Source organism: Haemaphysalis longicornis, unplaced genomic scaffold, assembly GCF_048455015.1.
Source record: "Haemaphysalis longicornis isolate Haplotype H1 unplaced genomic scaffold, Haemaphysalis longicornis Haplotype H1 scaffold_10, whole genome shotgun sequence".
Taxonomy (NCBI): Eukaryota; Metazoa; Arthropoda; class Arachnida; order Ixodida; family Ixodidae; genus Haemaphysalis; species Haemaphysalis longicornis.
In genome coordinates, this window is record NW_027526204.1 from 20,440,423 (window position 1) to 20,463,011 (window position 22,589).

Below are 22,589 nucleotides of genomic sequence, written 5' to 3' on the forward strand. Positions count from 1 at the left end.
GTATAGATAGAGAGATAAAGTTGGAGAATCTAAACTGGAAAAAAGCCGAAGAAAATGTTCCAGCTAATACGGCTACAGGGACTGAGGAAATTCCTATACGTCTGGTCAACATACTGGCTCCAAAAGGCAAGGCACAACTTATTCGAGCAATCGAAAAAGTGATAAAAACTAAGCAAGTACCGGACAATTGGTGTAAGAGCAGGATGAAGATGATATACAAAGGTAAAGGAGGCAGGGTTGATGCCGATTCGTACAGGCCTATTACAGTTACCTCAGTGGCATACAGGCTCGCAATGCAAGCCATAAAAGCGGAACTACAGGCGTGGATAGCGAGGAACGGCATACTGGGAGAACTGCAAAATGGTTTCAGACGAGACAGACGCTTAGAGGACAATTTATTTGTCCTAACCCAATGCATAGAGGTGTCAATGGCTCAGGAGCGACCACTATGGATAGCATTTCTCGATATAAAGGGAGCCTACGACAACGTAGATGGAGAACTTCTGTGGAGCATACTTGAGCGGGTGGGATTAGGCCAGGACTTTATAAAGCTGTTGCAGGGAATTTACAATGAGAGCGAGGTGCAAATTACCTGGGAGGACCAAAAGTGCACGGAACCGGTAGTCACAAATCGAGGTTTAAAGAAGGCTGGTCCTCTGTCGCCATTGCTGTTCATGATCTACATGGCTAGAATAGAAAGAAAGCTTGAATGCAGTAAAATAGGTTTCAATCTATGTTATAGCCGCAAAGGACAGGAAGTAGAACAGCATATCCCGGGACTGATATATGCAGATGACATAGTTCTACTAGCGGATAGCAAACAGTGTCTGCAACAGCTCACAGAAATCCGTGTGGAAGAAGCCAGTGAACTGGGTTTAGAGTTTAGCACAGCAAAGACTGGAGTCCTGGTTTTAATGACGACGCCCGTAACGAATTGGTATTCGTTCAACAAGCAGCAATACCGTGGGTAATGGAATACAAATATCTGGCATATGGATAAACGCAGGTCAGGCGTATTTAAAAACTCATGAGGAGCATTTAAGAATGAAAGGCAAAAGAAACGCCTCTATCCTGAAGCACAGAGCACTGTGGGGATATAACAGATATGAAGTAGTGAGAGGAATCTGGAAGGGAGTAATAGTGCCAGCACTTACCTTTTCAAACGCAGTAGTGTGTGTCAAATCAGAGATTCAATAAGGGCTAGAAGTATATCAGAGGGCCGTAGGTCGATTGGCATTAGGAGCGCACAGTAAAACAACAAATGAGGCAGTGCAAGGAGACATGGGATGGGCATCCTTCGAAATGAGAGAAGCACGGAGCAAAATATGTTTTGAAGAACGACTTAGAACTATGGATGATCAGAGATGGGCGGTCAAAGTGTTATGGTATCTAAATTTACATGAAAAGCGTGGGCACACAGTGGAGGAAAAGAACCAGAAGGCTCAGGACAAAGTATATGAAACCTGGAAGAAGTGCAGGGAAAGCGACCAAGGCAATAAAAAATTACATGAAAGAAACAGAGACAACGACCTGGAAAAAGAGGATGGATGCGAAGAAGTCCTTAGATATCTACAGGATCGGGGAGCAGGAGATCACAAGGGAAAAATTATTCGATAATACCAAAGGGAGTGCATTGCTTTTTGAAGCCCGGGCGGGTTGCTTGCGGACTAAACCGCCTCTCCGCGAGCCGGTACAGGAAGAACTATGCGCAGGCTGCAGCAAGGAGCCAGAAACCATGCGACATATTGTAACGGAGTGCAAAAGTATCTGTCCAGTCCTCGGTGAGGGAGCCATCCAGCTTCCGGAGGCCCTTGGCTTTAAGGTTAGGGGAAAAGTGAATTGGACAGCAGTAGAGGTTAGTAAAAGAAGGTTAGAATGTTGGTGGGAAAAGAGCAGAGAACAATCTGGGAAGACATGCCGACAAACAAGTCAGACTAGCACAAAAATTTTGTAGAAGTATTTTCTTTTTATTTTGATATTATTTTTTTATTTAGATTGTTTGTATTTTTTGGCGAGGGGATTGTACAGTGGCATTGCTACTAAGGCCGCTTTGCAACGCCACCCCGTTACAAAGGGGAAGCCGCTAATCATCATCATCAGCAGCAGCCGATCAGCCGCCGCCGCCGCCCGGAAGAAACGCGGATTTCGAGGCGCGCATGTGCGTGCGGTGTCACCTGTGCAAAAGTTTAAGTGTTTCTTTAAAGCATTGTGGAAGCGTGTTTCTACAATGGGTGACGTGTCAGAAAGATGCCTAAAAGAAGTCGAACTCCCACTGCTTTGCCCCAGGCTGTCAAAGGGGCTATCCATGTTTGCATAGGAGTGCATGCAGCTTCAAGAAGATAACGGAACTTGAGAAAAGTTTTAAATCCTGCGAAATAAACTGTGCCACTACAATGAAGTGTAGTCTGTTCCATCTCGTTCACTGCATGTATATAAATTTTTTCAATCGAGTTTTAAAAACAAATTGGCGGAGCTTGCAATAATGGAGCAAAACTGCAAAAACAGCAGAGCTGGTGGCTCCACTACATTAGTCGGAGACCCGGCTGTCACCTAACATTTATTTCCAAACCTTCCGCTGAAAGTTCCTTATTACTGGCAGGCCCGGATCGTTTTAATATCTCCAACAAATTTAAGGTGGACCGTGTTTCCGCGAAACTACGGAAAAAGTAAGTTAAACGTATTTTTGCCCGACCGGTCGTGGCTTCTATTCTGCAATCCGAGGTGGTTGTTGCGAACAATATTAATATTTTGGAGGAAAACTCATTACAGACCCTTATTTTATTAATTTTGGCATTATTTCAATTAACAAGTTGTTCGAAGAGTTTGGAAAGTTTTTTGAGCGTGCCTATGAAAACATCGTCTTCGTGGTGAACCGGTGCACTGACCGTCAGCTACAGTTTAACATGAAAAAAGAGCGTGGCGATAAGCAGTCGTGGACGATGACAAGATAGGACGGATACAGGCACTTGTATCTGTTGTATTTGGTATTCGTCGAAGTACGTTTTGTTTCTTCTTTTCGTCAGCAACAAATTTCGCGGCGGCATATTACCCGCCAAGTAATACGTCCTTCGACTGCGACATGACCAACGTCAGTACACGATCACGCACTGCCTGCTGTTTCACCGAACACGGCTACCACAGAACAGGGAAGATTTCGGCTTCCTCGTAGCTTGTAGACGTGTTAATGCATAGTGAAGAAAGCAAATCCCAAAAACTGTTTAAGAATCCAATTATCATGCCAAGCACAAGCCAAAAGTCTTCCCATAAACCCCATGAAGACAAGGATTAGCCGGCGCAGTTTCCACTCTAGCATACTTAATAAGTAACTCTATGAATAGACTAATACAGACTGATAGATCTGATGGACTAATACAGACCGATGGACCTAATAGAATAATACAGATTGGCAGGTCTATCAGTGCCATTAAGCACTGAAACATTTTCTATTGTTGTTCTTGTTCTATTTTTTAAATATTTTACTGGTGTTAACATGAAGAGTTCGTATAAAAGGTGCCAGGTTTCGCTTATTAAATTCAAATGGAAGTCAGGGCTCGTCCCGTTGTCTTTCTGTGTCCTTGTTTGTATTCGCGCTGTAGCTATTCAATTGATCGAACAAAGATACATACATATAATTTCTTTGAAATTGCTTCTATGTATTTTGTTATACATTTGTTTCGGGATAGTTGGTTACTGTAACCATTCACTTTCCGTGGACACACGTGTATTGACAGCAGACGAGAATTGCGCAACGTTTGCAACTTCACTCTGAGCTTGTGAAGACAAGTAAATCAAACTCGGCGCAATGTATAGTCAGTTTAGGTACCACATTTGAGTAAGTTGTAAAGACGGTAGGCTTTTTAGGACTACTTAAGCGCAAAAACGTTGGTTTCTCTGTTTGTGTATGTGTGTCTGTCTGCGTGTCCCTCGTTTCAGCCGCCCGGCCAAAAGTTAGAAGTACGCTCGAACGAGGCCTTTATACCGCGGAAACATTTCCGCACAACTGAAGCTGAAAGACTAGTTGATACTTTTTTACATTGTTCAGTAAAAATAAAGCAATAAGGATATTCGACGCAAGACATCAACACACAATTGGTAAATGCAGTATTTAATTTAAAATCGACGTGAGCGCAATTTTGGGATAGAAAACAAGAAACGCATTGAAAACTATATAGATTTTTGCCACAACATACAAAAGAGCGCTTGCGCGTGCCACTTGGGCGAGTGGCTGGAGACCTGGCTTGAGCGCTAGGCGCGACGTTAACAAAGTGTCCAGAGAGTGAACGCTGGCCTTGGTACGCGCAGAAATTGAATTGAATTGAATTAAAATGTGCCAAGTCTATCATAGGAGGAGCGCGGCGGGAGGAGAAAAGCGGGAGCGATGGGCGAGGGACAGGGACGCAGACGATCGGTCGACGACATTTGCAGCGGAACGAGCAGATAGACGGCCATTTTTTTTTCAAGATGCCTGTATTACATTCATAACCACAGAGTTCTTTAGACTAGCTGCAGAGCGGCAGCGTGCTGTTCTTTGTCGACTCGACCCGATAGACGCACGCAATTTCGCTCAGAACCTAGCGCAAAGCAGCTCCGGCGCTAAACAAAGGTTGGCGTAGTGTCAAGCTAGAAACGATGAATTAAAAATTGCACTACTTTGCAGTGGTACCAACATTGAAGTGAAAATTTTTCATTGTAACTAAGCTTCATACAAACTCGCCGAGTAACAGTGTCGTCTCTACTTCATATGAGATATTCCGCAAACACAGGTCTTTGAAAGTGGTGGGTGAGGCATCGTTCACGCTGTTTTTTGTGTACAACCCACTTCACTAGTAATTAGCCCTCGAGAACAACTGTGAAAGTTTTCAAAAAGCAACATATTTTTTGGATTGGATTGGAAAACATTTAATGAGCATAAAAGTGGGTGGCTTTCTCAGTCCAGATAGCCGCGAGCTAGCGCAGCTGCTTGGGCGTAGACCTGTGCGCCGGTCAGAAATCGCCGGCGGCGGCGCGCCGGTGTTCCCACCTCCGGCGGCGGCGTGAAACGGCGCGGGGGTCCCCGGACCGGCGGCGGCGCGGCGCGGAATAGGGGGTGGTGGTGGTGGTGGAGAGAGAGAGAGAGAGAGAGAGAGTTAGGAATTTGGGGGGAAAAAAAATATGCAAAAACCGTGGGAGATCCGGACATTTATGTGTAGGACATTTCGGTGCAGCACATGGAGGAATTCCTCCATGGTGCAGCACGTCTCGGTGCGGACATTTCGGTGCACGGAATGTCCCAGGCATTTCTTTAAAGATTTTTGCTGTAATACTTTAGTTTCGTCAGATGATATAATTTTACGTTCGAGAGTTGTGTTTGGTCCGCACTGCAAGGAAAAGAACGCTTAAACAGAGGCGGAGCATTAGCGCCTAAAACCCAATTTCGAAATTAAATGTTAAAATTACTTACGTTATTAATTTATTTCCCTTCTACCTCTTTTTTTATTCTAGCATTCACGTGAACAACTCTAATATTTTAATTCAAGTGTCACCGAAAGGCTTTGATTTCACTTCACCCACCGCTGCAAGACGCTGCTGCTTTTAGTCCATTCCTATCTCCCCCCCCCTCCCCCCTCCCCCCCCCTTCTCCGTCCGCCAAACCACTGCGAAAAGAAAGAAGGAAAGGAAATGAGCTAGCTTAAGCACGCGTGCATCCATTTTAATCATTAATAATTTTATCTGCCGATTTATTCTTGCAGTCGGTGTTGGTTCTACCATATAAAGGAGGGCATGGTTCTACTCAAAAACTGGCCATTGAACGCACTTGCGGTGGAGTGGTTAAAGGGATGGGAGTGGGGAGGGCTATGCACTGCGGGGTATAACCAGCAGTGCTTATACCAGCTAGCCCCCTTGGTAGAGGGAGAGGGGGGTGTCCCGACTCCCTTGTGCTTCTTCAAAGTGTAAACTGGGCATAGAAAACGTGAATACGACTGTCGCGGCTCTCGCTAGCGTCACTAAATAAGTGACTAAATAGTGACGCTAGCTCTCGCAAAACCAGCTCATTCAAAATTTTCTCCTCTTACAATGGAAGAAAAGGAGGAATGTCTGTGGTGTCCATGATATGCGCGACTTGAAGAGTTAATTGCAGGTGGGGCGACTGAAAGGAAAGACGGCGATTCCTAAAGAGGGGCGCCTTCTGTGTGGCCGTGACGCGCGGAAGCCTTGTAGCTATCGAGCTTGTTCCTCGATGGGGGCGACAGGCGCCAACGATCCTGGTCATTGTGTCCTCAGCGGCTTTTCGGGTGGCTTTTTGTTGTGCACTAGAGAGGTTGTGTGACATCACGCCGAATGTATCGCGTTTTCTTGCATCAATGCGGTGACTCTTTGGAGAAGGTGATGGCCGCTCTGCCTGTAAGATTTCCACGGGGAATTGAACATATTATTGAAAAAGAAATCTGGGAAGGTTATAACTTACAGACGGAGGGGGGGGGGGGAATTAAAATGAAATGAAAGTAAGCATGAAAAGCTAAAACGGAGGGTGGTTTGGCCGAACGGAATCGGTGGTATTTGTACGCGCTTGATCAGCATTGAGGAGAAGATATAGAAGCTGCAGCTGTTTTCAAAAGGCCCGTTCTTCCTCCGCGACAATATCCTAGACTTGTCCGTAAAAAAAAAAAAAAATCTGGCGAGAGCAGTGTCTCCAAATTCATTTAAACATGACAGCGCAGCCTAAATAAACTCTTCATAAGATTGTCTGCATTTTTATAGGCAACCGAATGTTTGTAAAGTTTTGGATTGTGAGAGTGTGCGTTTTATTTAGAAAAAAATACATAAAGAATGCGTTAGCCATCGTAAACATCGTCTTTGCTGATTAGCATGCCCCAGAAAAGAGCGAATAATATTGTCTCGTCGTAAATAAAAAAAACCACGGGCAAAATAATTCAATTAGCTGGCTGCAAAACAGGTGTTCCCTGAACAAGGTATTAAAGAAAAATACACAAATGTTCAGTTTCTAAAAATACGTGGCAAAAAATCGCGAACACGGCATCAATATTAAAATGAAATCGCTGCCCTAGATTGTTCTCCAAAACCCATGTTAAGCAAAAATAAAAATATAACGGCTGTTTCAAACTAACAAGCACCCGATAATACGGTCGCCGAAATGTTCGCGCAAGGAAATGCCGTGCGCCGAAACGTCCGTACACCGATATGTGCGTTCACCGAAATGTCCGTACACCAAAATGTCCGCACCGAAATGTCCTGCACTGGAAGTATTCTAGTTCACTATACTGGAATGTCCAGCAACGAAATGTCCTAGACCTGTGACGACGCTGCGCGCTTCTTTGGTGGAGCTCCCACGGCTTCTAGTGCAATTTTCACCGATACTGATGAAACCTCGCAGCGTAGAGCTTCTATGACATTCCAGACACTGAGATGGATGTGTCCGACTAAGCTACTAAACCGACGGTTCCAGGCTTCGCAGTTGTTGTTTGTGCGGTTTTAATCCAATTACTTGCATTAAAATTTTTAATTGATGCTCAACCCTACCATCCATCCATCCATCCATCCACCCACCCACCCTCCCACCCATTCATCCATCCATCCATCAAACCGTCCGTCTGTCGACCCAATTTGGTTTGTTAGGTTTTAGCCGGATCCAGACGCGTTAATTTGTGCCCCTATGGGAATATTAAAGCATTCTATCTCTTCCTCAACCCTTTGGCTAAAACGCAAAGGGGTAAAATCAAGGGAAACACGTCGACTGGAGTATGGGACCATTTTTTTTCATATGGTCATTGGGACCATTTTTTCCGTTTCCGGGGTTCACCCATCACAGCCACGGTGGCTGCTTTTCAGATTGAGTGGAAAAGCGAAAACCCCCGTGTGTTGAGATTTTGGCGCACGGTAAAAATCCCCAGGGCATCAAAATTAATCCCGAGCCCCCCACTACAGCGCGCCTCTAGCCCATGGGTTTTTTTTACTCACAGTTGTCAAAAAACACGTGGGCTATGAGGCGCTTCGGATTAATTTTGATCCAGTGCGGACAACCAGCTTCGGTTGGTGGAAATGGTCGTCGCAGCTGGCACCACGAATGGGGTCCTGAAATGAGGACACTACTCCGCAATTTTTGTGCTGACGAAATTTATTCTCTCTCTGTCTCGCTCTCTCTCTCATAGCCCATGTGTAGCTTCGGTGCGCTAAACCCCACAATCAATCACGTTCACGTCGCGCAGCACGCGCTATCAATATACAACGTTTACGTTTCAAAATCATAGCTTTTGTGAATCTTGCGAAGCGTGGACATTGCTCGTCGAAGCTCTGTTTGGGCACCCATAGCCTAATTCGGCTGTAAAGAACTCACAATGAAGGCAAGGAGTAAGAAAGCATTGGTAGACAACCCTCTGAATTCCTGCAGATTTTCTTATGGTACCTTTCACCATTATTTCTGAATTATTTTTCTCCAAATCATCTACTTAACTGGCCTACAGCGCAGAAAGGGCAGCATGACGTACGCTCCTCTGCCCTCAGGGACGCTATTTTATCACATGTAGCTGCTCAAATACGACATTGGTTATCTGAAGTTGTGCGGGTGTTAGAATTTCCTTCCAATTTTGTGTTTCACATTCGTTTAAGTAATGCATTGCTGACATTAATGAGTTGTGAATGCTTGTACCAGGCTCACAGTTGCGGAGATCCTAGCTGCGCTTTTATAGACCCTTCCTGCGTAACTGGACAGTTCATTTATTGACCCGCTTCCCGTGCACTATTCCCGTAATGACGCTGACAATTCAAGCTTGCGTGCTACTGCGGCGGTTTCTTGTGCACTGTTCCCGTGCTGATTATGGGGTTTCATTCTTCGATGTTAGCGGCTTGTCCCCTTGAGAGAATCGACGAGTGGCGGGAGGAGCTGGCGCACTGATTGTGGAGACTTGTGTACTCCGGTCGTTCTCTTTCATTCGCATTTATTCTTTTCAGTCTCTCTGCGACCGCTACTTTTGTGTTAATGTTTTATTTTCCTTGCAGTGTATACTTTTATCCCCGTTGGATGACGATGTTATTAATACGCCAAGAGACCGGCCTTTATCAAGAAGGAAGGTGCTCAAACACTTTTGAACGAATATGGCTTCAGGGGCTGAAGTTTGCGTTCGCTCCTGCCCTCCGTCCTACTTCCCTTTGGAGAAGAAAGAAAGAGGGCTATTGACACAGAGAGTTAGGTGGGCCTGTTTAACCATGGATGCTTGGGGTAACATGGGTGCCTGCAGAGCTTCTGGGAAAGCGGCTAAAACAAGAAAGATGTCGCGCTTGTGTGGCAGCGAGAGAAGCTGGGGTGCTTCAAGAGGATTCCGAGTCAAGCGCGTCGACACGGTTGGCAATCACGCATTTATCCTTTGTTAACAACGTCGCGGTACGCATGCAATGTGAGAGGATTGCTATGGGACGGGCCGGGAAGAAAAGGTATTCGGAGAAGGAAGGGGACCAGAAGTCTCCCCACACGAGCAGCAGAATGAGCTGATTCCAGGCAGAAAGTACAATGGTGGGTCGCGATTATTTCCTGACGAACAGCACCGCTGAGAGAGGCATTTCTTGCAGAGGGAGAAACGACAACTTCCAGCGAAGCGACGTATTTTCCTTTCATACTCTTTCGTTCTTCAGAAGAGTCGCCCTTCAGCAGCTCCCCTCAAAGAAAAGAATAATAGGCGGGGCGCGGGGCCGGCGGCGCGCCGAAAATTTTGCCCGGCGGCGGCGGCGGCGTGCTCATTCCCGCGACTTCGGCGGCGGCGCAGACGGCGCGACCAAAATAGGCGGCGGCGGCGGCGTGGCGCGGCGGCGCACAGGTCTACTTGGGCGCGAGTGATGAGACGTTCTTGGTCCTCGCACCGTGAGCTGGCCAGCTCGCGCTCCCACTGCTCAGGGGATGGGGAAGGGAGGGGGTTTGGCGCGTAGGGGCATTCCCAGACTAGGTGGTAGGTAGTGTTTGGGACGGAGCAAGAAGGGCAGTTGTAGGGGTAAGTGGAGGGAGATATGTGGAGTATCGTGGTGTTGTAGAATGTGTTGGTCTGCAGTCGACGCCAAATGCGAGCCGCCTGTGTGCTGAGGGATGGGTGAGGAGGAGGGTATTGAAGCCGCAGTTGGCGATAATGATATAGGATTTCAGTGTATCGGGGAGGGACCGGGGGATAGATGGAGGGTTCGGAAAGGTCCTCTTCCGTCGACGAAAACGCCCGGAATGTAAGAGCGCGGGCAGCGGCGTGTGCCGCCTCGTTTCCCTCGAGGGAAGAATGACCTGGTGTCCATACAATCTGGATGTGGGGTGGATCCTTGATTGATGATAGTATCTTCAGCGCTGAGGGAGAGATGCGGCCTGTACAGTAGTTGCGGCAAGCCTGTTGCGAATCTGTGAGGATTGCCACGTAGTTAGAGGAAGCCGTGGTCGCTGCTAGAGCGATGGCTGTCTCTTCAGCCGTCATGGTGCTTGCGTGGAGAATGCTGAGGGAGGTAACATTGACAGATTTGGAGTCGACGACAACTAGTACGTGAGCAGGGCGGGATGTATACGGAGCGACGTCCGTGTATCGGGTGTCCGGTTTGTTGTGGTATTCGGCCCGGAGGCGGGTGACGCGGGCCTGTCTTCTGCCTTGATTGAAGGAAGGGTGCATGTGTTTGGGGATGCACTGTTAAAAAAATACCCATCAATTTACGGGACATGTTCATGCTAACCTTGTTGCCACAACATGTGCCGTACTACAAAATTATGGCACATGTTCTGTAGCGTCAGGTGATGGGACGTGTTCCGTGGTTCTAGATTATGGAACAAATTACAGGAAATGTTCCGTACAAATGGGAAGCAGTACAAGTCCCGTGTAGCTAGGCTACGGAACATCACCCATATTTATAGCGAACAGAGAATGTTCTATACAACATACCTACAGGAAATGTACCGTACAACATGTTTACAGAACATTTCCTATTCTTTTTAAATGCAGGAATTGTGTTGCAATGTCTTTTTATGGCACATGTGTGGTAATGAAGTAAACATGCACACTTACCGTAAACTGTTAAAATGGTAAATGTATTGTGTGCTACAATAGAGCTTTTGTAACGTAACACACACTTGCAGCGTGCGTGCAGCCAGAGAATATGCTGGAATTCAAAGCACTTTTATTCCATCTGAATTGTTTTGCATTAAGGAAGCTTTAAAAAAGCTGCAAGCTCAAGACGATTGCGTCAGTGAAATTGTAGCAACAAAAGCAGCAACAAAACAGTCTTGAGCCTTTTCTTAAAGCTCCTGAATGCAAAACTATTCAGACTGAATAAAAACGCATAGCATCCTAGCAAGTTCTCTGGCTGTGCGTATGCTGCAAGTGTGTGTTACGTTACAAAAGCTCTATTGTAGCACACAGTACATTTATCACCTTAACAGTTCATAGAAAGTCAATATCACGCACTCTGTCAAGTACCAAATTTTCATGCTCTCCTGGAATCGGCTTAAGTTGGAAGATAGGCTACAAGCTACATTCAGCCTACAAGATAGGCTGAATGCTGCATTTGTATAGATGTTTTCAAATTTTCTGACATGAAGATAATCCGCATTGAATTTTCATTCCTGCTATTTTTTAATCAGCGGTACAAACTGACATTAAAAATAAAATAAAATAGCATGAATAACCCAAAGCCCATTGCTGCTACTGAACAAAAAACGTTTACAGTGAAAATTCAAGCAAAAAAACAAAAACTGGCTTAAGGCACACGTTACATTTACCCTAAGAGGAAGCAAAAACTGCCAAACGTTGCCGACAAGAGTGTCCTCACGGCGCTGCGCCACAACTGTGGCCTCACCATGAGTGAATTAAAACACTTCTGTAAGGCTGGAACGTTTATTTCGACTACATGTGCTACATGGTACAAGACTACTAAAAAATAGGCATTACGAAACCAAAGGAATGAACGAAGTAAAAAAATAAAACGGTTGTGCAAAACTTAAATTTGAGGACTTCAAAACAGGGCTGCACAATCGAATTACTTGCTCCGGAATGTCTCCAATTTTTCGAGAGCGGTCCGGACTTTGGGGTGAATGGTAGTGATTTTTCGAGATGACTGCCGGGTGCCCTCTTCTGGGTTCATGCCTGCAAGTTTCCTGAAAGATAAGACGTAATATTATGTTGCACAATTTTTTAGCCCATAACCAGTTTCTGCGGACATACATGTTTGTATCCTCACTGAAAGTGCAGATTCAGTAAATGCCACGATGCAAACTGAATGATTTTGATTGTCCTAAAGCTACCCGTTTGCCCCTATACTGAACCGGGGGTGGAGGTTAAAGAAGGGTATTATCTATCTCGTTGTGGTCCTGCAGGACCGAAATACCAGATGTGAAGACCAGATGTGAATGTGCCTGAATGTGTCTTGGGTCATTTCAGATAAGATTGAACAAAGCATGGCTGTTCGACCTCTTCAATTCGCTTGAAATTTGTTTACCTCGTTACCGCATGCATGTAATGTGCGGATTCATAAATATTTTCGGTGGAAATAAGTTTGGCCGACAAAAAAAATTGGAACGCACCGCGTGGACCCCGGCCGCTACCTACCCCTGCGCCGCAGCCAAATTCAGCGACGCCTACCAAAAAATATACTTATCAGGCGGGAATGGTAATTTTTATTCTTAATGTACACCTGGTGTACATTTCCCCCCACAATATCGTTGGCTAGAAAAACATATTTCTAATAAAATGACAAATCTTGCTCAGAGCGCATTTTGTTCTGTACTTTGTGAGCCAGTATTATCGTAAGTAAGGGAGCTAGAGCCTTCAAATTTTAGTGAGGGCTGCTCCTGGCAAGCACAAATAAGGCCCGTAGATATAGCGTCTGTGCAAGCTACAGTTAGAAAGCAACTGGCGTGCAACATTGAAGAAAAAACGATAACACTCCAAGTTCAGGGGCTTATTCAAAAAAACACTTCTTCGATTTTGCTGAAATTCTCTTCAATGATCATTAAAAACATGTTGCATCATTTTCTTCCTGACGCGCCTACAGCGCGAGAACAAAGCCTCATATCGTCCAGGTCTTCACAAGGTGCTGAGACACGAAACAGTGAGAGCAATTTCCACGGAATGTGCAGCTATTTTATAATTTTTTGCACCAAAGGAAAACGATTACTCACGGAGAATTCAGAAGTGAAACTGAAATTTTTGTGTAAATTTTGGGACGAAAATAAACAATCTGCGCACCACTAAACTTGCACAGTTTGGAGAAAAAACTTGTAGGTTGAAGAAAAAACGGAACTCCAGGCTCACGCGTATTTCTTATAAAACGCTTCCAGTTTTATAAAGCTTTCCACAGATATTTTCCTCTAAACTTCCTTGTGTGAGCCCCACAAATATTGTGCGTCATTGCACACCACGGATACAGCGCACCTTTTTTTAAGTTCTTCGGCTCTAATTTTAGAGCTTCCTCTAGATTTTTCCAATCGCGGTCACTCTTTGTCTTACATTATCAACGCTCTTTTCTTGTGTGCACTGCTGCCATGATGCGCTACATTTGGTTCATAAGATCAGCTATTTGACAAGGTGCACGCAGTCTTGTTTTTTAACTCGCCTGGACGTAACTTTCGTTCGCCAGAATTCAGAGGTTCAACGGAAGCCCGTCCGGTCGGCAGCACACATGGCAAGTATTAAAAACGGGCATCGGCCACACATGACCCCGGCGCGGGTAACGCCTCCAGGTAGTGCGCCCCTCTTCGGTCCTTCTCCGGACACACTGGTTCAATTACTGAATTAGCGACCAAACTGGCTCACGCAAGTAAATTTAGAGGAAACTATCTGTGAAAAGCTTCATAAAACTCGAAGAAGCGTTTTTTTTAATGCGTGTGAACCTGGAGTTCCTTCATTTTTTCTTTAAGCAGTACACGTCTAGCAGTGCGCAGGCTTTATTTTCATTCCAAAATTCACATAAAATTTCAGTTTCACTTCTGAATTCTTCGAAATACTATCTATAAGTAATTGTTTGCCTTTGGTACAAAAAATGATAAAATGTCAGCACATTCGGTGGAAGTTGCTCTCACTGTTTCGTGTCTCAGAATCTTGTGAAGAACTGGCCGACCAGGTTTTTTGTCGCGCTGTAGCGCGTCAAGAACAAAATAATGCAACATGTTTTTAATTATCGTTGAAGTACATACATGCATTTCAACAATAGTGAAACCATTTTTTAGATAAGCCTCTGAACTTGGAGTGTTTTCGTTTTTTTTTTTTAAACTCGTGCGTCAGTTGCTTTTTAACCGTAGCTTGCACAGACACAATATTTACGGCCCTTATTTGTGGTTGCCAGGAGCAGCCCTCAATACAATTTGAACGCTATAGCTCCAGCACTTACGATAATACTGGCTTCCAAAGTACAGAACAAAATGGTTTCTGAGCAAGATTTGGAAGTTTATTAGAAAAATATGTTTTTCTAGCCAACCATATTTTGGGGGCGAAATGTACACCAGGCGTAGATTAAGCATAAAAATTACCATTCTCGCCTGATGTGCATATTTTTTGGTAGACGTCCCTAAATTTGGCCACGGCGCAGGGGCAGGTAGCAGCCGGGGTCCACGCGGGTGCTTTCCAAATTTTTTTTCATTCGGCCACAATTTTTTCCACCGAGAATATTTGTGAATCCGCACATTATATACATGCGGGAATGAGGTAAAAAATTTCAAGCGAATTGAAGAGGTCGACAGCCATGCTTTGTTCGATCTTATCTGAAATGACTCCCTTGTTATTGATATTGTATAACCCAAGTCATGAATTAAAAATCGGCACTCGGTGTACAGACCACCCCGCCAGACTTTCCAGACGTCAGAGTTTCTGCTATACCCAAACTTAAAGTTTGTGTTATCACTTTTGGACCATCATATTGGGATTAAAGCCCAACATATAACACCCAAGTGGCCCAGTTAGTAGTTTAGGTGTACACGTCTCTACAAGTGTAATTGCATGGGGTACCCTGCACAGAACTATCGTGCAGTCAGATGCCGTGTTTGCAAACACAACAACCTGTTTTGGCGACTTAAAAATGATCACTAGCTTTCGAACCAAACAATGTAGCTCCTGAATGACTTGTCCAAGTGGTATGATGCACAAGAGACGCTCTGCGTGCGTTTCTCTTGCTGGGCATGATGCAAAGTTGCCTTCACGTAACTTCTCATTTGCCCATTGCACCGAGTAAATTTGTCTTCGTTTACCAGCACGCTGTTGCGGAATTACTGTAGAATGTTATAGTATGCTTTGCATGGTGCTGCAATAAAGCACACCAAAGATCACAGCTGACTGGCACAGCCACCGTACCAGTGTTGTTCATATCTAACGGTGGCACTATGTTCTGCGGCCAAGAATGGCTTGAACTTCATGCATCATGGTGCCCTGTGGGGTTGCTATGCTATAGCTACCAAAGCTGGTACAGGAATCAGGCTCAAGCTTTCAGTGGCAGCATAGAGTTTGTCACAAAAATATACTTCAGGGGAAACAGGTGCTTCCAATTGCATAAGCTTGAACACTTGTTACTGTGCAGTCTACTGATAACAATATAGAATCTGAAAAAATGACTTATAACCAATCATCCCAGCACATCTCGACTCTCATAACAAGATGCTGCCCAACATTTTTATAGCACCTGACTCAAATTTTCCACTTGCGGTGAAAAATAAAAATTGCGCAGCATACGGTTTGAGAAATAACGCCTGCATTATATTACGGTTAACGATAGCCTGAGCGTTCGGTGTCAGTTCATTTCACTTCTGCCATGTGCACAACATACAGATTCTGTGCATACACTGTTCACGTAGCATGACCATGTGAATACTTTCCGTCCATAATTCCGCTGCACCAAGCACGCCATTGCCAAGCACTAACGGAAACACGGACTAGTTTTTAACCCCTTCAGCATTATTTTAAAGTGTTTTAAATATGGCGTAGAAGTTGTAAATGTATGCACGAGAAAACATCTACATTTCCGTTGTCAACCTTGGTTAACCAACACACATTACGCTTGCTGCATCTCTTTTGTAGCAGGCAAACTGCATTATATGCGCACAACTTATTGGACATCTTATTGGGCAATGGTACGGGGAGTTCGAGCAGCAGTATTTCCCAGTTTAACGGAACTGTAGGCGCTTCGTAAATTTCAGCCAGTAGAATTGGTTTGGAAAGTTTGTTAAAAATCAATTGAGACTGTGAACTGCACAATGAACCAGGAAAACGTGTGAACAGTGTACCCCAGAATACATCCATAGTGTACCCTTAGCCTCTGCGATAGGGTACGTCCAATGTTCCTTAGACACAACACAGGGTAAATTTAGTCCCTTCAATAAAATTTTCTGTGAGTGGAATGAACTCAGAAAGAGCTGTAGAAGTATTCACAGCATTTTTCTGGTTTTAAGTTCACCTGTGATCCTACCAAAATTCTAACCTGAATCCCAGACAATGAATTTACATTCTCACCACTACGCTTGCTGCATCGTAAAAAAATGAGCATAAAAAGGAAAAGGAGTTTTGTTGTACATAAAAAACACCTGTCAATGTCATGCATAAGCGAATTCCTGACAAAAACATGCCGCCAAACAGTTTGTGTGAATTGATAAAAAGGAACAAAATAGCACAAGTAACAGTAAAATAGCTCGAAGAAGCCAAAGAATTAGCAAAAAAAGTGTAACAAGATGTAAGAAACAGTGCATGACTGCTAGTTCTGCTACATGTAAACTGATTTGCGTAACTTTAAAAATTCTGAACCAAATGTTATGTTCCCGATTTTTTCTACCCCTTATTCCTTGAAAGAGCTGCAAGTCTGCCAACAACCACAGAGCATAACAAAGCGAAAGAGAAGCAGACTGTGGTTTTGTGCCCCCACAAAGCTCGACTGCAGGGTGAACAATCTTGCCATTCTATAAAAACATTTGGGGAAATGGACATCCACCCATAATAATCGATTGACACCCATACCTACGCGCATATCAGACGGCACCAAACAGCCTTGCTCACTGTTCACGGTGCATATCCACATCAAGTTTTTAAGATGCTATAATACGCACAAGAAATAAAATCAAGTTCGTGATTTCAAGTACTGAGAAGCACCTAGAGACAATACTTGATGATATGAATGAAGCCAATTGAGGACGTCACTTTTCCTGCATTACTTTTTACTTTATTATTGCTTTTTGCTTGATGTGAGTCCTCCTGTTTCTTAGAATCACACCAACTGTGTACATTTTTGGCAGGCTTCACAATGTACAAAGAACGAGTTTTGGAAAAATACCTAGTACTACCTGAAATCATATTTTTACTAATTGTTGTGGCATGTGTGAGGGTGTGGCTTGGTCTGTGCATGCCAATAAGGGTTATGAAGTATTTACCTCCACAACACAGAAGAGCGACGCAATTTTCTCTTTGAAAAACAGGCACATCAGGGGAAAGAGACCGATGAGCAGCGCCCGTGGACGACTTTGTTCTCGTGCTGCCCTGTCTGTCTGAAGGAGCCACTGCAGTGATTCCTCCGTTTTGACATGGTGTCGGAAAAATGCATGAAGCAGCTCATGATCTTCCACGCTCGATTCCGAGAACAGTCCCCGCAGTCTCGTGCCAGTGAGTCTGGAAAAAGAACGATCAAAAAAGTGCCAGCACGATCATCAGCAGCCAGCAGGATAAACAAGAACTTTATTTAATGGGCAGCCGGGGCAACTATAGAGGTGGGGTATTGTGCGCTTGCATTATTGTAAAATGGACAGTTAAATGGCTATTCTTTAATGTGAAGCATAAAATGGCTGGCATGTCATTGTGTAACTGAATTGTGCTTAATTTTTCGTCATCTTTCCGTCATTACAAAAATTTTAAATCGCAATGCCACAATTGCCCACAAACACTAACACAAGCATGAAGATTCACACTGCAAGCATCCAACAAGCGAGGTTTTGTGCAAGAAGCCTGATGGTAACAACCAGGGCTCACAGAAAACAAGTAGTGTCTGTGACACCAGTGTCGTTTGACAGCAGCACGAAGGCTTTGACAAAATGTGTAGAAAGGCTCTGAAGTCGTACTATACACCACTGCAATTAGATGAAACCAACACTTAAGGTTCACAAGCCTTATCAAGCCAGAGCCCAACATTTTATGACCAGCTGGATGAGAGATGAAGCAGCCTTAACAGTGTTAACTATCAGGTAACTAGAAGCACTTTGTATGCCATGCACCGCTAACTTTCAAAATCTTTATCAACAATTCTACCATTTTATTCTCATTAGCTGGGACAGCGTGTGTAAAAAAGCATTTTTTTGTAACGAATTCGAATATTGTTCAATCATCAACCATACACTGCAGTGTGGCTTTACTTTGGTGCTTACGTAATATACGTAATACTAATGGCAATCATGAGCTTCGGTTAGACGTAACTTTTCTGAATAAATGTGTTTTCTCAGTCCCATCAGATTGGTATTAATGAGTGTAGAAACAATTACTGCATGCACAATTCATGAGGTACCTTTCGAAGTGTGCCAGGAAGTGGTGCTGCGTAAATAGAAGGGGCCACTCTTTTTGCACATCGCTGGCCTTCGTGCCATTTGTGTTGATATTAAGCCGCACCGATGAATAGAACGTTGTGAACAGGTGTTCCTGAAGACGTTGATCCTGCTCCTCCTCTGATTTTAGGCTTTCATCCATGAGAACCTTCTTTGCCCTTTGGACCCACTACTAACTGAAAGGCAAACATGGAAGAAAATACACCAAAAAAAGCAGCTGTAGTCAAACTTCATTTGTAGCACTAAGGCACTACCGTGCACCATCGAAGCAACCACGATGGATTCCGGTATGCCCGACATAAACTTAGATACTACGCTTTCTCGGTGGAACTTAAATCGAAAAAAAAATCGCCCGCTAATTTTGTTAAGTGGTGATTTGACTATGTCATATCACCTTCTCACAACTTTCTAGAAAATCTACTCGGAACGCGAGCTAGGCGATATATCGCTCAAGGCTTATAGCGTGCTTTGCTTCCTGGTTTCACTGTGGTGAATTCGTTTGCAAGGAACTTTTTTTTTACCTCACACAGATACACATGGGCTGCTGCTGGGTAATACTGCCAGCGGTGCCAATAGCCACACGGCGGAACAATAGAGCGTCAATTTTGCAATGTACATCAGAAGCATGTACCGCAAAGGCCAATATCGCATCAACCCTAACACCTTATTTTGAATGCACAGATACATTTAAATTTTCTTTCTTTCCACAAACAGTGCAAGAATACAACTTCCTAAAAGACTCTGTATAAGGATTCACTTTGGTTGTTTTGCTAACTGTGTTTTGTTTGGGTCTGTAAACCTGTTCTTGTGTGTCAAATTCTTTCCTTTTTCCTTTTCCATTTCTGCCTTACTTTAGTGCCTGTATATGTACTTTTTACTTGTACCATACGTGCCAACCTGCTTGGACCTGCGAAGGTCTGCAGTATGCAATAAATGAAATGAAATGAATGGAGAATCGCTTTCCTGCTCGCAGAAAATTCCCTGCTCCACGCCGTGTTTAAAGGTGCAACGCCAGTCGCGCGCTAAATAAAGGCCGGAAATTCCCGGCGTCAGAAGCACGTACACGCCTCCTAACTTCATAGGTTCTTAAACGGGAAGCATTAGCATTTCAAGCGTGTTTTGCCCATGACGATGTTGAGGACAACGTATACACTTCACGTACGCTAAAAACAACCTATACACTAAAAACAACCAATTTAATCCGACTGCGAGCCATGTTATACAAGGGCATCGCAATACAGGAGGCGATGACAAGGGGTACACCTTCGTGGGGTGCTCAGATGGCGACTGCCCGGCGCTCCGCTTCCCGCCGCCCGCGAAAGCCCGAGGATCGGTTTTCAACTTCAAGCCGCGCGGCGAACATTCGTAGGCCGCAACCGCTGAATAAAGCACTGCATGTGCCTGGGGCAGCCGGTATGTATGTAATTTTATTCTGCGCTTTCGGGTGAACACATTTCTACCACGATCGGTCCGGCATTGAAACTGGCCGTCATCCATGCCTTTTTTTTTTTTTTGTCCAATCCCGGAGGCAATGAAATGACCTTGCGAAACACTCACTTATATTTTTTGGTTTTTTTTTGCCCTCGGACAACAACGTAAAGTAAGTTGGTTTGTCCGCACGACGCAAACGCTTTGCGGGAAAGCTCTGCGCGGCACACTCCTGGCGTGCAGCGACTTTACACAAAAGCCAAAAATTGCACTGACAGCGCCACTAGAGTTATCAACTCCCTGCTTCATGTGCTAGAAACTTCTTATAATATATAAGACGCTATCTATAACTCAAAATCACTGCCGCAAAAAAGCCTTCGCCCGCCCGGCTACTACTGTTTGATGCCACACTGCGCCTCTTCGATTATCAACCTTCGACTCGCCGCGGACTCCCCGAGGAGCAATCCGGCATTCGTTTTTCCCATATATCACAATGGTTTCGAGAATCCTCGGAATACCCGTGCACTACCCGCGGCGAGGTCGAGACTGAACAGATGAGTCCCGCTATCAAGACTTTGAATAAGTGCCGCAGGTAAGCGTTCGCTCGCCCGGCGCGACGCTATCAGTGGAATATCACGCTCCCACATCGCGAACAAACAAACGCTTGCGCAGTACATTCACCATCCCCATGTCACCTCACTCTCGCTCACTCTTCTCCCCCCAAACGGCTGCCTTCAAGCATGCGGTGTAAATACGTTTTAATCGCACTTGCAAAACAGAAACCACGTTAGGCTTAAGGTAATTCGGCGCCGCATCAGCGACGCACAAGAAGCGGATAGCGCATCGTATACCTCAGTTATGAATGGCTGAATGGTACATACCTTGCAAAACGATCTTGTGTGGCGCAAAATCCATACAAAGCTGGGCTGCCAGACGCAGTCTTCGGTACTTGAAATGACGGTCGGAGTGTAGACCGCACTGACGACGCGGGAACCTACGTTGGCGGGAACCCCAGTAGATCGCCGCTCCCGGCATCCGCGCCGCGATAAAGTGTCGTGTTCCGCACTGCGTGCGCGGCTCATGTGGCGATGACGTCCGCGGAAAAATAAAGGCCGATAAAATGCGAGACGTTATTGAGACCTCGGATCAGCCGCAGTGTGTGTGACCCCTGCGTCAAAAACACTCGGGTAAAGTGCTTCTCCAGGCGTAGTTCCCCACACATATCGGATGTTGTTACGTAAATAGAAAATTTGCAGTGCTACGGTACAGTTCCTGTTACTTGGATGGAACAGCAAAGGGGGTGTAATATCGACGAACATTACATGTTCCATTGCCGTTTCCACGTAAATTGATGTTTTTTTTTAACAGTGAGATGTGAGCGCGGAGTGACGGAGGGATACGCTGGGGGGTGTCTAAAGGAAGAGGAGTGGGGTAGCCTAGTTTATGCAGTACCGTGCGACCCGTAGGGGTGAGGGCAAGGCGAGTGAGTTGCTGGACCCGCTGTGCTTCGAGGAGCTCAGAAAGGGAATTGTGGATACCTAATTGCAGAAGTTGCTAACGAGCTACGTTATAGGTCAATGAGAGAATATTAATACTTGCAGGGTAATTAGAAGTAAAAAAAAGAGTCTAATGAAACAGAACTATTTTACACAGAGCATAACTCAAATTGAGGGTAAGCCAATCCGTGGGTAATGCCACCGCAATTGCGTTTTTTATCGCCTGTTTATTTGCGTCTAACTTCAAAAATATTGGGATCTAATGTACACATAACCGCTTTTTTATATTGCTGCGCTCCTCTGGAATTTATGCCATAAAATAACCCCAAGACAAGGTGTTTTATAGACTACAGCAAACGAAGCGAGAAACAAGGGCTTCAACTTTTTGTGCCTACGTTGGATGGCGATAATGTTTTTTTCATTTTGTATTTTTGAAGAAATGTGCATTTCCACTTTGACAAAGTAGTAACCAACACGACCAAACGCACGGAAGGGAGCACCGTAGCTGGTGAAGTCCTTCTAAACCAAAATACACATGAGGAAGTGAAGCATCTTGTCCTGGTCTTTGCCACAATGCTGAAAAGCACAACAAATTAGCTCCTCCTTTGATAAAGGAGCCTTAATTTTGGACTTCTTATGCACCCAAAAGCGTTCATGAAATTCAGAATCAGCGTTGTGGCAAAAATACCACCGGTACAGAAATTTAAAATTTATACTGATGTCGCAAAAAAGCTCCAGCCTTTAGCTTGGGATGTCAAATTATACATTCACTGGGTGCTTCACACACTGACGAAAATTTATTGCGCACAACACAATGACGCAGTCTTCGTGTAGACTTCGTTTTTTGTCGTGGTGAACATCCGCGCTCATTGATTTGAAACTAGCGCCTCAATATGGGCTTCGGAGATCAGGCCAATGCATGTTCGAAAACAAGGCGCAGTATTTACAGCCTTGCTCATTCTCATCTTCAGCCATTTACAAATAGTAAAGCAACCCAGGGACTAGAAAATACCTGCAGTTTTTGCGGTAGTTAACAAGTTCGTTGCCCTCCGGCCATCCGAAACGTTTGAATACTGCAATTTTGTGGAAGTCTGTCCAAAGTGCATGTTTGAACCGCAGCTTGGGTGCAGACCCAGATGCTTTCATAAAAACTA

General features: G+C 44.7%; 1 protein-coding gene and 1 long non-coding RNA gene across 3 annotated transcripts in view; one reads left to right on the plus strand and one right to left on the minus strand.

Annotated features, from left to right (window-relative positions):
* LOC144158273 (uncharacterized) overlaps positions 1-22,589 on the plus strand; it is a 299,163-nt gene that overhangs the window by 137,494 nt on the left and 139,080 nt on the right. The gene's annotated exons all lie outside the window — the stretch shown is intronic.
* On the minus strand, positions 11,119-21,106 carry LOC144157644 (uncharacterized). Its single transcript, XR_013319810.1, has 4 exons — positions 20,821-21,106; positions 18,475-18,687; positions 17,354-17,588; positions 11,119-12,106 (listed from the first exon to the last, which is right to left on the minus strand). It is a non-coding gene; the product is annotated as an uncharacterized LOC144157644 (long non-coding RNA).